The following is an 18,984-nucleotide window of genomic DNA, read 5'->3' on the forward strand; positions in this document are numbered from 1 at the left end:
GCCCCTGCCAAACTCCACATCATTCTGCTGGTCGATGGCCCGCTGGCGTGCCAGTGCCTGCCGTGTGCTCCCGGCATCCTCTCGACTTCCAGCCGCTTTTGTGTTTGCCTGCTAGAATCTTAGGGTTTTTATAGGCACAGAATGGGGGCATGGCAGGCCAGGGTGGTCTTAGGAAATGCAACATTTGGGCAGGAAAACAAAAATGCCTGTCCTCACCGAGGTCCGCAGGCACAGGCCAGGGGGTAGAGCCCTAGCCAGGGACCACGCTCTTCCCCCATTCCATATCATTTAAGGGGACCATGCCCTTCCCTTGCCAGCACTTCCCTTCCCCGCTTCTGTATCATTACCAAGGAGCTTAGTCTTTGGACCACTTTTCTTTATACTCATTCCCCAGATTATCTCATCCGGTCTCCACATTTTAAATACCAGGTATGTATTCTAATGACTCCCAAATCTATAGCCCCACCCTGCCCCTCTCCCCTAAACTCCAGATTCATCTCTTAGATGTCTGATAGGTATTTCAAACTTAGCATGCTCAAAACCAAGTTTTGATCTTTACCTAAAACTGTTCCTCCCACAGTCTTCCCTAAACCAGCTAATAGCAACACTATATTCCAGTTGCTCATAAAACCCTTGGAGTCATCCTTGACTCCACTCTCCTCCCCACTCCTACAACAATCCATCAGAAATCCCATTGACTCGACTTGTGAAATATATCCAGAATCCAGCCACTTTTCACATCTACACTGCTGCCACCCAGGTCAAGCCACCACTTCCCTCCCCTGGTTTATCGCAATAGCCACATTACTGGTCTTCTTCTTACTCCCTACACTCAATTCTTAACATGGGAGCCAGAGTGATTCTTTTAAAACTTGAGTCAGACCACAGCACAACTCTATTCGAAACCCTGCAATGACTTCCCATCTCACACAGAACAAAAGCCAACATCCCTACCACGGCTTACTGGACTCTGACCACAAGCACTCTGACCTCAGCTCCTTGGCCTCTCCCCTTGTTCATGCTGCTTCAGTCTCTCTGGCCTGCTTGCTCTTCCTCAATCCAATCTGCCTCAGAATCTTGACACTGACTGTTCCCTCTGCCTGTAAGATGTGTCACCAGAAAACTGGCTGATTTCTTTATTTCCTACAAGTCTTTGCGCAAATCTTACTTTTCAATGAAACCTATCCACACTACCCTATTTAATACCATAACCTGACGCCCTTCCCTCTCAATCCCCCTTACCTTGTTCTATTTTTTTCTTTTTGTATGGAATTTTTCATGCTTTAACTTGACAAACTACTTCTAAATTTAATGTGAAAGAGCAAAGGGCCAGAAAAAGCCAATAAAATTTTGAAGGAGAATAAAAGAGAATATTATCCCTACCAGATAGAAAACCTATTATAAAGCCACAGCCATTAAATGGGTAGAGCAATGGTGCAGAGATGGAAAAATAGACCAATGGAACAAAGAGCCCAGAAACAAACTCACGTCTACACAGAAACTTGGGATATGGCATGTTGGCATCACAAATCATTGAGAAAGGAAAACTATTTGAAAACTTGTGCCAGGACAACTGGCTTTCTATTTGAAAAAAGATAAAAAGATAAAATTAGATCTCTATTTTACTTCATATACAAGATAAATTCTAGAGAGATTAAAGAACTAAACATAAAAACTTTCAACCTTTAGCAGAAAATATAGGAATATATTTATGACATCCAGCTATGAATGTTTTCAAAAGCAAGACAAAAATGCACAAACTATAAAGAAAAATACTGACATATTTTGCTACATTAATATTTTAAAGTATGTGTATAACAGAAAGTACAATAAACCAAATTAAAAGATATACCACAATCTAAAAGATGGTACAAAATAATGCCTCATTTCTAGTATTTATTTTTAAACCACTAGCAATTTATAAAGAAAAGATAAATAATTCAGTGAAAATATTTTTAATATTCAAGATAAAATTTAGATGTTGAAATATATGAACAAGCAATTAATTCACAGTAGAGGAAATTTATCAGGCCAGTATACAAATGAAAATACGTTCAATCTCTTTAAATTAACATGAAATTAAAATGATAATACTCTCCAATTGGCTCTACAAAAAATAAAAATAAGACTGATAATATGAAGCGTACTTCATAAAGATATAGAGGAAATTAAGCTGTTATACACCCTGGAGGGGTGTGTGAACTCATCTAAACTACTTTGGAGAATAATTTGGCAATTAATATCCAATAAAGTTGAAAATGTATGTATCTAGAACAATAGGTCCATTTTAAGTAGTGTATCTAGAGAAACTGTCATATATGCATATGAAATAGTGTACAAGCATACTCATTGCAAACTTGCTGGTGATTGCAAAAAATAATGGGAAATAATTTAAATGTTCATCAACAACAGAATGTATAGATATTACATGAGATGAATTTCATCAAAACAGTACATTTCAAAAACGTGATTGTGAATTTTAAAACAATGTGCAAAAGCATATATTGAATAGGGTATTAAATTATGCTAATTTTATAATAATACAAAATATTATTTATAAACATAAACACATCTACTAAAAATGTAAAACACATACATGGAAAAAATATATGTGCTTTGCAGCAGATCACAAAATGGTCACAATTTTCCACCCCTCCTAGAAACCTACTCCCACTTACAATATGACTTTACTACTCCTTACATCAAAAAGCAAAGTGTATTTTCCCATTCCTTGAATGTGGTGTCTTTGTGATTTGCTTTCACCAACAGAATACAGGAGACGGAATGTTTTGCCAGAGGCCTTGCATTCCTCCTTTCTACTTTCCCTCCAAGGAACCCTGCTGCTACCTTGTAAGTAAGCCTGGGCTAGCCTGCTGAATGATGAGCAATGCATGGCCCAGACAACCCCATTGCCCAGTCTGCAATCAGCTAACCGCCAGACATATGATTAAGGCCATACCAAGACAAGCCAGCACCCAGTTGACCTGCCAATTGACCACAGACAAAGGGGCAAGCACAGCTCAGATCAGCCTAGGCTAGCTCATGTCAATAGAACCACCCAGCTGACCTATGGACTATAAGCCATAATAAGTGGTTGTTGTTTTAAGTCACTGAGTTTTAGGGGCGATACTTTTTGACACAGCAGTGGATACATGATATATGTGCTATCTTCAGAACAATGATCTCTAAGGAAAGAAAGAAGGGAAGAATAACATGGGGAGTGAGCACCTTCACCTTTCACCTTTTATATTTGTTTATTATTATTTTTTAAGACAGAGTCTCACTCTGTCACCCAGGCTGGAGTGCAGTGGCTCCATCTCGACTCACTGCAACTCTGCCTCCCAGGCTCAAGTAATCCTCCCACCTCAGCCTCCCGAGTAGCTGGGACTAGAGGCACACACCACCACACCTAGCTAATTTTTGTATTTTTTTATAGAGATGGGGTTTTGTAAGTTGCCCAGGCTGGGCTCAAACCTGTGAGCTCAAGTGATCCTCCCACTTTGGCCTCCCAAAGTGCTGGGATTACAGGTGTAAGCTGCCACTCCCGGCCTACAGTTAATTTTTTAAGAATTTAAAAGTCCTTAAATCCTGTGTTACATCTGGGTAGTAGCAACCGGGGAGTCTGTTCTATTATTTTCAGAATTATTTCTGAACACTTGAAAAGCTGCCTAATTGTTTAAAGAAGCATATCGCCATTCTTTATATTTTTGTCATGTTCATATAAATATGGTAGAAGTAGAAAGGGCTGAGAGGTCTGGTTCAACATTTGATTCTCATGTAGACTGGCTACACAGAAACTTGGAAATATTAGACCTTGACTTATGTAACTGACCTCATGAGCCACAGTGACTCAGACTGACCAAATATTTTGGTCACACCCCGTTTTGTGGTAGAATATAAACATGAGCTAAGAGAAAAATATCAAACTCTCAATTAATTATATTCAAGAAACAAATATTCTTTGATGGAAAAAAAATATTTTTAGGGCAAAACAAACTGGTATCAAAGGTATTCTTTAGTTTTCAGATTAAGTCCTGGCGTCAATGTTGATTCAAAGTAATTTTCTCATGTTCAATATTAAGATAGGAGTGTGGTATGCTGCCGAAAAATATTTTCATCAAAGACTGAAATAAAATGAGTTTTCTATTTGATCTTCACTTTACCAAAAAATTAATTGTGTATCATATACAACAATGCTGATTTTATTGAAATAGAATTATTTCAATTTTATTTCAATGTAATTCCACGATTAAAAAGAAAAACACACTCACCCTGTGAGAGGATGTAGGTGTAGGAACTGCAAATAATTTATGCAAAATGTGGCCTGTCTATAAATTTCAAGTCCCCAGTGAAACCTGTTGAAAAAGTTCCATTAATCTTTACAAGGCAAGATATTTCTAAGGGGTCAATGTCCCTGATTTTGATAGGATCTTTTTACCCTAAACCCCACAAACAAATTAAATGAAGGACCAAATTTTTACCTAAAACTTTGAGTGAAAACATAGACAGGCAGTAATCAATCTCTCTGCCGTCTAGAGCCAGTACTACAAACACTTCTTTTACATGGAAAGGAATGGAAAGTTCTAAAGCCAACATCATTCCAGGTGGTAAGAGATAAGAAAAGGCATTTGTGGCTAAAAGACAAGGTCTTCTGGGACTTGGGAGACGTTGATGTGAGACAAACAGGGACTTGGAAGAGGCTGGTGTGAGACAAACAGACAAAACGAAGTAGAAAGTACATGTTCTGAAGCAAGTCACATCACATACAAGCCTAGGCAGCAGAATAAGTCAAGGCTACACATAACTGAAAATAAATTAATTTGATTTATAAACAGAGGTGCAAGGCTAACTCTCTCCAATTTACTTATTAATTATATATATATATTTATGGCCTTTTTTCCTTTCTGCTGCTTCTACCATTCATAAGTGATTACAATACAGTCTGTTAATCAGCTTTTTAGGTTTAATTTCTAACAAAGAATATCTGTAAAGTTTTAAAAATTAGTATAGCAGAAGGTCAGGATAGCAGGGTGAACCAAATTGCAAAATCACTTATCCCAATATTTGAGAAGACAAATCAAAAATCTATAACAAAAATAGTAAAATATAAATAGTACTTAGTATGTGCCAGGCATTATTCTAAGGACTTTATACATTTTAACTCATTTGATAATAGCATATCTTTATGAAAAACAGTATTATATCCTCATTTTACAGACGTGGAAACTGAAACACAAATTATAGCTAGTGAGCGGCCGGCCTGAAATTTGATTCCCAGCAGTCTCAATTCAGAGCTTGTGTTTTTAACTACCACACTATACTGCTCTCAGATAGACAAAATAGGCAAATAAGTGAAAAGCAAGAAAAAAAACCCACCATTACCAAACAAGGAAAGGACCAAAACTTATGCCTAAACAAACAAACAAAAAAAGAAGTGAAAGGGATTGAGAAGGTATACTAATCCTGTTCTCAATTACCAGAAGCAATATTGTATTAATATTTTGAATGAAACAAATCCAAAAAATTCTCACTAATATACCTCCCCTCACCCAAAATAATTTGGGGAGAGGTGAAACAGTGGAGTGAATAGGCAACATCAGGAGTTAAATACTCCAGGCCTCATCATTTTCCAGAGCTCCATGAAGAATTAGAAAAATGATCTAAGGCCTGGGAGAATCAGTCCAAGAATAAAATACACCCCAAACTAGTTTGATGGATCTTTGGTATAGAATATTTAGCAATATCTCAGATAAAAAACATGCCTTCCAACAAAGACTGCATGTAGTTCCAATCTCAATATGCAGCCTACAAACCATGCCCCAAATGGAAGAGAAACAAATCTCATATAAGTTGGGCGCAGCGGCACGCATCTGTTTTCTCAGTACTTTCAGAGGCTGAGGCAGGTGGATTGCTTGGACTCAGGAGTTCAAGACCAGCCTGGGCGACAAAGGGAGACCCCCATCTCTACAAAAAATACAAAAATTATTCGGTCGGGCATGGTGGCACACAACTGTAGTCACAGCTACTTAGGAGGCTGAGCTGAGAGGATTGCTTGAACCCAGGAGGTGGAGGCTGCAGTGAGTGTTAATGGCACCACTGCACTCCAGCCTTGGCGACAGACTGAGACCCTGTCTCAAGAAGAAAAAAAAAAATGACCATGATATACTCGGGAGGCTGAGGTGGGGGGATTGCTTAAGCCCAGGAGTTCGAGGCTGCAGTGAGCTATGATCATGCCACTGCACTCCAGCCTTGAGACTTTGTTTCTAAAAAAAGACAAAAAAAAATGAGCATGATAAAAATTAATGATATAACAGTGGCAAACACTACACACACAAGCACATAAGAAAGGAATATGACATACAAAAAAGCAAATTAAGAACCCTATCTGGAAGAAATCACAACCTAAGGAAAATTCCCTGTGTGTGTGTTTTATCACAAAACATTAAAAGAACATAAATTCAATGAAACACCGTTTCAATCAATCAATAAAACTGGAGAATAAAACAATAAAATAAGATGAAAAGACAGTCTGTAGAGTTACGAAAACTAATTGAGCACCAAAACTACACCGCTGGAGTAAGGATCTGAAAACTATGGCCCCTGATACAAATCCAGGCTACTGCTTATTTTTATAAATAAAGTTTTATTGGAACACAGCCACATCCATTTACTTATGTATTGTCTATGGCTCCTTTTGCACTACAACAGCAGAACTGTGTAGTTGCAATGGAAACTTTATAGTCCACAAAACCCAAAATATTTACCAAGTAATCTTTTACAGAAAAAGTTTGCCTGGCTGGGCGCGGTGGCTCATGACTAAATCCCAGCACTTTGGGAAGCTAAGGTGGGAGGATCACTTGAGGACAGGCTCAAGACCAGCCTGGGAAACATAGCTAGACCCCATTTCTACCAAAAAAAAAAAAAAGTCTGCCTAAAATATTAATACATTATAAATGACCTGGGCCTTCCTGTCCTTGGCTCTTCTACCCCATTTCTGTGCTGCTATTAATACTTTCTTGTTACACTCTGGAATTGAATGCTCACTAGTTTTAAATGCAGTATGAGTTGGTTGGTCACACTTTGGACCTCTGGAACTTCAAACCAGGCCCTTGGGAACTACCACATTATTAGATGCTTTGAAATACATAGACTTCTCACCCTCAGCTTAAGCCAAGTATCTTTGAAAACATATAATTATAATAGGTAGCATTTATTTTATTATTTTGGGGGGGAAATAAGAACCAACAAACATTTATTTGGTGCTATATGCTGGGTAATAGTGTGCATTTTTAAGAATATAGGAAAAAATGGTAAAAGTGGTATATAAATAAAGTTTAGGCAATATTACCAAAGTGGAAAATACTTCCCTATTGCATACTAACCTAAAAAATGAGACAATAAAGGATAAAAACCAGGCTCAAATTTTGTAATACTTTATTCTATGTATATAAACATGTTTTATTGGAAGTATTATTGTAGTAAACATTTTAGAGACTTATTTACTTTATTAATTTTCAGAGAAAAGTATTAGGCTGTAACTTCGATTATGAAAGATTTATAATTCTTTCAAAAGTTTACAAAGTACAGTGCAAATTATATGTTACTACTTTAACCTTGGCTAGGAATAAACAGCACATTTTATTTTCACTGGTCATTGGATTGGAATTTACTATTTTGAAGCAAAATAACCCATTGGACTAGTCTGATACCAACTCCTCAAATCCCTAATCCAAGCTCCACAGCTCCCTTGGGTGTTTCTTATTATTGAACAGAACATAAGTTTATTTATTCGACAATAATTTTGAAGTATTGTCAAGAAAGCAATTTTTGTTCAGAAACAACATTTTTCAAAATGTACATAACTGACTGTAACATCACTATTTTCTATATTCTCTGTGAACATTATATTTCAATTTTTATTGCACTCAGTTATTAAGGTATGTCAAAATATACTTAGATATTGTTAGCTAATCTAACATTTTAGCTTTCATTCTGCAAATATTTATCCAATGCAAACCATGTTCTCCAGGCTCTGTGAGAGGAGTTGGATATACTAATAAATAAGCTATAGGCTTTTTGGAATTTAAAGTCAAGAGTACAGATGAGATCTTCCAAGATAGTTATGTAAAACAGGAGTACAGAAAAGGTTTCTTTTCATATACAAACTCTGATCATTTGATGGCTGCCTGAAGCATTTTTTAGAATTCTAGGATAGAATCAGGATTGAGAGAAAATTGCCAAAATCAATTAACAATGTCTGCTGTGGGCATGTGTGATTTGATGCATATTGTATGTTCATAACTTCTGGTAGCATTAATAGAAAAAAGACCAAGTATGGAATATTGGATATCAATAATTAATTATGGTATGGGTGAAGGAAGAATAAGAATAGCAGAAAACTATTCAGTGACAACACCATGGAAGCTAGAGATTATAAAGTACAGTACAAATTATATGAATTTATAAGAAGTGAATTTTCAGGAGGAAGTACTCAACGTCAAATTTTTTCCTTGCAGAAGAAAGTTTGGCAAATTGTAATTCATTGGTGACCTCTCTGAAAGCAGTTTCAGTTGATTGCTAGTTGAAACAAGTATAGTGACTAAGGAAGTAAGAAAGTAGGTACAAACTACATAGTTCTAGAAATCTAAGATTCTTCACACTTCCTACTGCTTAATAATATATAATAATGCATTGGGTCTGGGCTTATTTCTTTCCTTTTTTTTTTTTTTTTTTTGAGACAGAGTCTCGCTCTGTTGCTCTGTTGCCCAGTTTGGAGTGCAATGGCATGATCTCGGCTCACTGCAACCGCCGCCTCCCAGGTTCAAGCGATTCTCCTGCCTCAGCCTCCCAAGTAGCTGGGATTACAGGCACCCACCACTACACCCGGCTAATTTTTTTTTTTTTTTTTTTGCATTTTTAGTGGAGACAGGGTTCCGCCATGTTAATCAGGCTGGTCTCGAACTCCTGACCTCAGGTGATCTGCCCACCTCGACCTCCCAAAGTGCTGGGATTACAGGTGTGAGCCCCTGCACCCAGCCTGGGCTTATTTCTTTGTTCACAATTATGTACTCTGAAATTGCAACATCTAGGCTGCATTATTCTGGTACATCCATATCCCCATTATACCATTTTTCTCTGTAAACACAGATAGTTCTGGGAGCCTATTTTACATTATTCTGATGCTACATTCATACATCTACTTTGCCTTTTATTTGCTAAATTATTGACTTTTATTTTTGTTAAATAGTGTCATCTGTTTGATAACATGAAATATGCTATTACTATACAATATTTACAACTCCCAGGATATCAGATTAGCATTTCTAATGGCTTTCCTCAATTAAAGTTCAATAATAACTTCTGAGTCTCAGAATCTAATTTATTAATCAAGATCTTAGACTTTTAAAAATCCTTTTACAATATAAAAAATCTTCAATTTGGTTAGGGTTCTCTAGTGTAATTAATTCAGTAAGAAACATTTAATCTAAATCATACTGTGGAAAAAAGGAGATATAGTATGTGCCTTAAATATGATTTCTAGGCCAGGAATGGTGGCTCACGCCTGTAATCCCAGCACTTTGGGAGGCCGAGGCAGTTGGATCATGAGGTCAAGAGATCAAGACCATCCTGGCCAACATGGTGAAACCCCGTCTCTACTAAAAATAAAAAATTAGCCATGTGTGGTGGCACGCACCTGTAGTCCCAGCTACTCAGAAGGCTGAAGCAGAAGAATCTTTTGAACCTGGGAGGTGGAGGTTGCAGTGAGCCGAGATCATGCCACTGCACTCCAGCCTGGGCAACAAGAGCTAAACTCTGTCTTAAAAAAAAAAAAAAAATTCTGAACGTGAATATTCACTAAAATTGTAGACAATTTTATACTCAATTTCGAAGAGTCATAATACTAAAAATACACAATCATGGGGTGAATATAACCAGTTCCAATAGCAGATCATGGCACAATTTGCCACACCTCATTGAGGAGAACCTGGAAATACCAGTTTCCACTCACGTATCAAGTCTTGTTCTAGGGAAAGAACTGCACACAGTGTTTCAGGTTAATCTGATTTTACCACACTTTTATACATCTGAACAAAAAAAATTAAATCGGGAGTCAGAGAAATTGAACAAATATTATTTGCTGGGAGAAATAAACCATAAGCAGAGCTGCAAATCATGACCTTGAGTGTATTCTCCCCTCCGAGGTTGATGAAAATGATCAACTAACATGCCTGGGTCATAGAGGTGAATTAGATCTCTAAGTTTCTTTCCCATTCTAATGCTGTATGCCACTATGAGTCTACAATGCTAGGAAAGCAGAACAAGATACAAAGAGAAATTAGAACAAAGATTAGCTTCAAACTCAGGCAACAGAAGAGAGCCCTTGTTTTAAAGATTAGGTTTGTACTTAGGATATTTAAGGAAAATGGCATGCAAATTCACTCAGAAACAAATACTGGTCAGCCCTTTGGTCATTTTTTTTTTTTTTTTTTTTTTTTTTAGCTGTGGACCTATTATGAAGGCAAGTTATGATCAGCTAAAATGTGCCTATATAATCAAATCCTCCTTGTAAAAGTCAGGATGAAGGAAATGCCAGTCTATTACATCACACATCACTAAGTGAGTAATTTAAGCTATGTCAATAGCTTGTGTAACAAGAATAAATCCATTGTTATTAAATATTAGGGTAAGATTTGTGTTATATAATTTAAAAGTCAGGATCAAAGCTTTGTTGTGGCACATATAAACTATGAACTCATGGCTTCATGATCACATTTTATTACATTAGCAAGATCTTTTCCATTTATTCTTATGTCTAGTAAATATTTAGTCTTAATTTGGGGGGCAGTTCTTAAATATAGACCAATCTCAAACATAGCCAAAAACTTCATTCTGCCAAGCAAGTCATTATTAATTCCCTAACTAAATTTTTTTTAAAAAACCTATCTTTGAACCTTATTCTTAATGACCAATATAAGAAAGTTAGTCAGATAAAAGATAAAAGGTCTCACACCTGTACTCTCATTACTTTGGAAGGCCAAGGTGGGTGGATTGCTTGAGCCTAGGAGTTCAAGACCAGCCTGGGCAACATGGCAAAACCCTGTCTCTACAAAAAATACAAAAAAGTAGCCGGGTGTGGTGGCACGCCCCTGTAATCCCAGGGACTCAGGAGGCTGAGGCAGGAGAATCACCTGAGCCTGGGAGATTGATGCTGCAGTGAGCCATCTGTACTCCAGCCTGGGCAACAGAGCAAGACCCTGTCTCAAAAAATTTAAAAAAGAATAGATAGAAGGTCAAATCACTTGGTTCTTTAGAATCCCCAAGTGAAATCTAGTTCTAAACAGATGTATCAGGTTTCAGTTCGCATTTGCCAAAATGTCGAAAAAGAACCTCACCATATTTTCCATTTAAGTAATAATATATTCAATTTTTCCTATGCTTCAATTGTACCAAGCATTTTACATGATTTATCTCATTTAATTCTCACTAATTTCAGGGGTAAATATCATTATCCTCATTTTACAGATAAGGTAACAAAGGCTTAAGGAAATTAAATGACAAAATGGCAAAGCCAGGCTTTGAAGTCACATCCCTTAACCTTTGTGGCAGTGGAGAGGTGACAGATAGAAGGTGAGCAGCTGATTTCAGGATAATAAGAACTTGATTTCTAGCAAAATCAGGAAAAGTGGAATTCTACTTACCCGATGATGCTTTGGAACATCCATCAGGCATTCAATAAATCCATAGTGATTGACAGCTGATTGATTAAACCTGGAATTCAATGCTACCATTATCAAAGATGAGGCGAGTTTGACTATGATAGCAAAAAGATGTTTGCTATTATAACCAAACTCATTGATTGATTAAACCTGGAATTCAATGTGATTATCAAAGATGAGGAGAGTTTGATTGTGATAGCAAAAAGATGTTATCATTCTTGTTCTACAAAACAGCAAACAGACACTCAATGAGGGTAAGCAATTTACAGAAGTTCACAGAGTAAGAAATGAAGCCAGACCCACATACAGATCCTCCAAGACCAAGTCCATCATTCTTTCCACAGGGCCAAATAACCTTCCCAAAGATGGTGCTCTGGGCCGTTCAGTGAGGGCCACTTATCTATTGTAACCTCATTGTGTAGATCCTTAGTGACATACCAAGACTGTCTTGGACTTTCCCCCCAACCCAAATATTCTGTTAAGTTATATGTTTGACCTTGAATATAGCCTTGAACTAGATGCAGCACCACTCCTACTGCCTGGAGGAGGCAACCTGAACCTTCCTACCAACAGAACTTAGAAAGAACAAAGGGTTTACACCTGATGATGTGATGATGCTATCAGCACTTCAGTATGATGGAAGGAGATGATCACCACAGTGAGGCCTTGGAGCCTAGGACAAGCCCAGCATTTGGAAGGAATTCTATAATGTTTGCTTAATAAGTGATTGAATGAACACAACCATAGTGCCTACTTCTGATTTAGACCAGTGGTCTCTGGTGTAGGGAGTACAAATTCCAAGGGATATATCATATGATCCACTGGAATGTGGAAAGAAAATATTAAAATTTCTACATTGAATTTTTATCTCATCTTTTTAAAATTTCTATTTTGTTTTATAATATATATATTAGCATAGTGGTACTTGTAAGTAATTTTAAAATAAATGTATAAGGAAATATATAAACATTAGGGTTACATTACACAAAATATTTTATTGATGGGGATGCATAAGTTTTTAAAATATAGAAACTTCTGGTTAAGATCAATTTATCTAGCTTGTCCTCTGTGAGCCTCATAAGGGCTCCAAAACATCTTATGTAGAGGTTTTCAAACTTTAGTGGGCATAAGAATCATTTGGATAGTTTGTTAAAAATGTAGATTCAGGGTTCCATCTTTTTATACACTCAGTTGATCTGTGGCAGGATCCAAGACTTTGCATTTTTAACCAATAACTAGGTAATTCTGCTCCAGGTGGTCTCAGGAGAAACACTACCTCACAATGCTACAGTGACCTGGAGAATCTCCTACTCCTGCTACCAACACAGATCAGATATCCCAATGTAGTTTTGAGAACTAAAGGGATAAACGTTCTCTTAGGTAGGAATAACCACATATTGCTTTTGAGCCTAAAGCCTTGAATAAAAAATATAATTGTAATAGTAATAATAAAATCAGCCACCATTTATTGGACACCCACATAGGATAGCTTATTTCTGATTATCAGAATTCAATAAGGTTTCCATCATCAGCCTGATTTTACAGAAAAAGATATGGGTCTTAGCAAGGTTAAGCAAGTTACCCAATATTTTCAATTATAGGTTGAGCATCCTAAATCTGAAAATCCAAAATCTGAAATGCTCCAAAATCCAAAACTTATTGAGGGCCAACATAATGCTCAAAGGAAATGCTCCTTGGAGTCTTGGAGCATTTCAGATTCCAGATTTTCAGATTTTGGATGTTCAATTGATATAATGCAAATATCCTAAAATCTGAAAAAAGTCAGGAATTCAAAACACTTCTGGTCTCAAGCATTTAGAATAAGGAGTACTCAACCTGCATTTTTTCTAAAAGCTTTGAGGCCCAGAAGAAGAAACTTTCCTTACAACTTTCCAACAACTCATTATCCCAGTAATGTGTGGGAGACTTAGTGTTATGATCTTGATTCTTTTTCTGCATTCAGATTCACATGACTCAAAGGTGGCTGAGAATCAGATATCCAGTTTCTTCATGGCCAGCCACTATCTTGTCTTTGTTCATAATGGCCTTGGAAAGTCCAGAGATTGCTTATCTATACTGTGCTGTAACAACCTATCTACAAAGAGACGTTAATTAAAGAGGATGACTCTTTTAAATACAAATACTCCAAGGTATTTATGTAGAATTTCATCTCTCATGTCTTCAACTGGTATCTGTAAAATGGGAGGTTTGGACTAAATATTTGGTCAAATCCTTCTCTTCCAGAAGTTAGACAATTATAACTTTATTAGGCAATGAATGACAGTCATTTATTTAGGAGGCTTCTCCTAGTTGCAGTGCCCACATCATCACCCACCTTTCACATCTTCCAACGCAGACTCATTTGCTTCCTTTGAAAGCAAGTGAATAACCCTTGGAAAGTCCACATCACCCCCAATACTATATTGGCTGCCAGGGGCATGAAGCCATGAAGCAACTTAGTGACACCAAGACGCTGTAAATCTCAAAAATACAATTTAAAAAGCCATGTTAATTGCAGTCCTCCCTTCTCTCTTAGATTGTTCACTTTGAGGGAAGCTAGTTGGCTTGCCATGAAGACACTCAAGCAACCACACAGATAGGTTGATGGCAAGATGGAAGAAGCTGAGGCCTCCAGCCAATAGCCATATGAATTAGCCAGCTTGAGCCAAAGATGCACTGTCTTGGAGTAGACCCTAGAGCCCCTGTCAAGTTTTCAGACAATGAAGCACTGACTGACACTTTGACTGCAACCTCATGAAAGACCCTGGGCTAAAACCACACAGCTAAGCTGCCCCCAGATTCCTGACCCTCAGAACTTATGAGATCATAAATGTTTGGAGCTTTAACTTTAAACACACATATTCACATACACAATAACAAAATTCCTAAGACTAATTTCTGAGATAAAGGGCCCAAAACAGCCCCTCAGAGATTTGTCCTAGCAGGAAATCTAGCCTGAACACCAAAACAATGTTTTATAATCATGTTTTGTTGACTCATTTTCCAGTGTCAGCAACCCCCAAAATGGGTTCAAGAATTAACACACCATTAGAGCTAGGTTCACTGGTATGCACCCTGCAGTCCCAGCTACTCAGGAGGCTGAGGCAGAAGGACTGCTTGAGCCTAAGAGTTCTGGGCTGTAGTGTGCAATGATCATGCCTGTGAATAGCCACTGTACTCCAGCCTGGGCAACATAGTGAGATCATGTCTCAAAAAAAGAATTAACACACCCCTCCCATCCTGCAGCCTTCCTGGATTTAATCAGGAGGGGAATGGCAAGTGCTGGGGCAGTGTGGGTGTGCTTTTTTAACCATAAACTCATTGTTAGGTGCTGGCACCTCATATCAGATCATTCTGATCCTGAGCTATTCACCAAGCTTGTATTTAAGTGCCTTACACCTACATGCTTTCTACCCATAATAAAGACAGCTTCCATTGATCTCCAGTCTCTAGGAGCCTCTCAGAGTTTTCAAGGAACCTGGGTTGGCCTCTGTGGTTTGTGAGTATGACATTCACGCTATTTACACTATTGGGCCATTGCCTCTATCCTACTCTGTTGAGATTCCTAGGAATTTACACAAACAGGTGTCAAAGATGAACCATGTTTGGCCCCAAAGAAAGCAAGGTAAATGAAAGAAGATTCTCATTACTCAGACAAGAAACTGGTGAGTCTTTGGACCTTAATAATACCTCTTTGAGACTGTTAATATGACCAGTAAGTTCTCTGGCTGGTGCAGCATGCTAGTGTAATAAGATAAGAGTCAGCCTTGCATTTACTTGCTCCTTATGTGCCTGGAGCATAGCCTTACTACAGAGTTTATTCTCTAACTTCAAGGAGAATTCTGTTATGAAAAAGTGATGCTGTTGAAACTGAAGAATAAAGTCAAGTATGTGTCAATGGATAACTATGGTTGGAAAGGTTGTTTTTAACATTTTGGCTATGTTTTGCAAGTAATAGGTATTTTTTAAATGTGCATCGACCAAATGAAAAGGCTCAGATACTATCTAGTAGACTTTTTGATAATGAATTTTCCTTTTTCAATTCCACTGTCCTTCAGTGAAAGGACATAATTTGCATCGAGTTTCAGCAACGTGAGCATTCAGTAGTTTATTATCATTTGATTTCATAAACAAAAAGCAGAGTATGAAATAACTTCTGTTGGTTTTAGATTTTAGTGATCATTTTTCTTTGTCTCATGAAATATTTTTATGCTGGAAATGCATCTTAAAGATGCTGCCACCTTCCCTTATCACTCTATTGGTGCCCTCCCACACAATTCTGAAGAGGCCAGGTTGAACTCTTCTGCCACAGTGATTAAGGTCCCTTCTCAAAGTAATATTCTATGGACACAAAATCTGGGTTTTGTTTTTTGTGTTTTTAAAGCAAAGCTGGTGAAAAATTAACCCTTAACCTCAGCTACAAAACTTAAGTACATTAAAAAAATCTGGTTCAAGACAATTCCATATAACTTTCCAACATTTCCTTAGATTGTGTCCAACCTTTAAGAGCACTCAGCCTGTTCTTTTTAGCCTCTGCTTCTGTTTACCTCCCACTCTTCAAAGAAAGGCTCTCTCCCCTGTGTGTTCCTTAGTCAAAGTTGAGCTGAAAAAAAAAAAATCAAAAAAGCCAACCTTATAGCATTGTTACCAGTTCATTCCAATTGTTTGTAATCTAGCTGTGGCTATCAGATATGGACTATGGGGAGAGTGGAAGTGAGCACATTGGTAGTGCTTTGGTCCATGTATATGTAGTCTTTATCTCTCATAATCAAATATCTTTCCATTCCTTTGAAAATATGTCTGTGTGAGAGCAAGACTCCATCTCAAAAAAAAAGAAAGAAAGTATGTCAGTGTGGCCAGGCACAGTGGCTCACACCTGTAATCCCAACACTTTGGGAGGACAAGGCAGATGGATCACCTGAGGTCAGGAGTTCGAGACCAGCCTGGCCAACATGGTGAAACCCTATCTCTACTAAAAATACAAAAATTAGCCAGGTGTGGTGGCACACACCTGTAATCCTAGCTGCTCGGGAGGCTGAGACAGGAGAATCGCTTGAACCCGGGAGGCAGAGGTTACAGTGAGCCAAGATTGCACCATTGCACTCCAGCCTGGGCGATAAGAGTGAAACTCCATCTCAAAAAATATAAAATGAAATAAAGAAAAGGAAATATGTCTGTGTCAATCCTATTCTGGTTTGCTGTCCTATTCCTCAGAGGTCACAGGCTGACCACCTGCAGACTTTATTTGGCCCATATAGATGTTTTGTTTTTCCTCCACAAAACATGGTTGGTCTAAGAGGACCAACCATTCCAGTTTGGCCTGGACTCTCCTTGTTTTAGCACTGAAAGACCCATGTCCCAGGTAACCCCTCAGTTCCAGGAAAACCTGAATGGTTGGTCACCTATTTAAAAGGTTGGCCCAAGACTTTCGTTGTTGTTTTAATTTTAAATTGGTTGCCAATATGTAAATATCTGATGATTTTACAGAAACATCGAGATTTCTGGCTTCTCTTTAAAAATAGAAATATCTGACACAACTGGACCCTCTTTCATGGCAACTATAAGCGGGAACTGAGTCGCAGCTGCCCCATTAGGTAAGTCATGTTATTTCCAGGGTCCCACAGGCCCTGCCAATTTATACTGCCCCCCAAGACTGAGGTGGAACATTGGCCATTCATTATTGCTCTCTGGCTATTGTTTTTCTTACGGTAAAGGTGAAAGTGAAGTTCCCTATATATACGTTTCTATCACAAGGGGGAAAATGAAAGATCTACCAATAGGAGAAAATATATTGTGTGTATGTAGCAATGAAGACTATTCCTACCTGTTAATAGTCCTGGCCCTCTGTAACTGGGTGTGCAGCCTACTGGCCCCTCTGGGCACTGAAGTCTTGACATACATCATGGGTTCTGTCATTTGTAGTTGATAGCTTGTGAGGTTGGTACCTTCACTCAGGAATCTGGCAGTGTTGCCCAGAGCGCACAGGCTGCTAGCACTCCAGAAATATCATTAAGCAAGGTCTTAAATGCTTGGTCCTTCCTAACAGGAACTCAATTTCTATCATTTGCTTCTACTCCATGTAAAAATCCGATCAGCTATATCTTCCCCACCAGGGATTTCATGAGTTTCAGCCACTAATTAATTTCTGTGCTTCATTCATCTTGAAGTCATTAAGGAATCTAGTCAAACACATAACCTATGCCTAGTAATCAATTTTAATGTTCTTTCACATGGAAATATTCATAAAATGTTCATCTCCTATATTAAAAACATTTTTTTTCCCTCACTCTACATTCTTATCTGTGTTTGCAGGGAGCTAATCCTCATCTGTAAATACTGAAAAAGCAACTAACCTGGAGGGAACAAGGTTCTCAACTTTGTGGAAGCAGAGATGGTGCCCTTTTTATGGCTCATCATTTTAATATTGGCACATGCCTGGCCCATAGTAAGCATTCAAGTAGCATTGACTGACTGACTAACTGAATGAATGAATAAATGAATTAATGCTCAAATGAATAAATAAATGGTGCAAAAGGTGGTGGCCTTTTTTTTTTTTTTTCGTTGGGGCTATGATGGCTGCTGAAGAAGGTGTAGGCTTTGAGGTTGGGAAGATATGAGTTCAAACCCTAGTTTTTAATCCCAGCTCTGCCTTCCCTTGCCAGATGTCTTTGAACAAGCAGTTCCTCCGAGCTTTGGTATCCACACTGGCCTAACAGAAATAATACTATCTATGCCTCATAGGGAAGCTATGAAGATTCTATGAGAAAATGTTCAAGGCCTCATACAAAGGAGGTACCCAATAAAGAGTAGCTAATTAAAAAGTCATTCACAAGGGAAGTCAGACACAGTGGCTCATGCCTGTAATCCCAGCACTCTGTGAGACCAAGGTGAGCGGATCACTTGAGCTCAGGAGTTCGAGACCAACCTGGGCAACATGGCAAAACCCCGTCTCTACTAAAAATACAAAAAAAATAGCCAGGTGTGTTGGCATGCACCTGTTGTCCCAGCTACTGGGGAGGCTGAGGTTGGAGGATCACTTGAGCCCAGGGGACAGAGGTTGCAGTGAGCTGAGACTGTGCCACTGCACTCCAGCCTGAGTGACAGAGTGAGATCCTGTCGCAAAAAAAAATTTAAAAAATGATAAAAAGAAATCCTTAAGCTACCTCTAAGTGTGAAGTGCTTAAAATGGAGAATGCAAAAGTTTTAGAGTTTTAAGTTTCCTAACTTTGATAAAATCACATTCTTAAAAAGCACAGTCTAAAATTTT

General features: G+C 38.1%; 1 long non-coding RNA gene across 1 annotated transcript; it reads left to right on the forward strand.

Annotated features, from left to right (window-relative positions):
- The first annotated feature begins 17,183 nt into the window (after positions 1-17,183).
- Positions 17,184-18,255, forward strand: LOC134760273 (uncharacterized). Its single transcript, XR_010137499.1, has 2 exons — positions 17,184-17,311; positions 18,030-18,255. It is a non-coding gene; the product is annotated as an uncharacterized LOC134760273 (long non-coding RNA).
- Positions 18,256-18,984: the final 729 nt, after the last annotated feature.

Source organism: Pongo abelii, chromosome 1 (genome assembly GCF_028885655.2).
Source record: "Pongo abelii isolate AG06213 chromosome 1, NHGRI_mPonAbe1-v2.0_pri, whole genome shotgun sequence".
Taxonomy (NCBI): Eukaryota; Metazoa; Chordata; class Mammalia; order Primates; family Hominidae; genus Pongo; species Pongo abelii.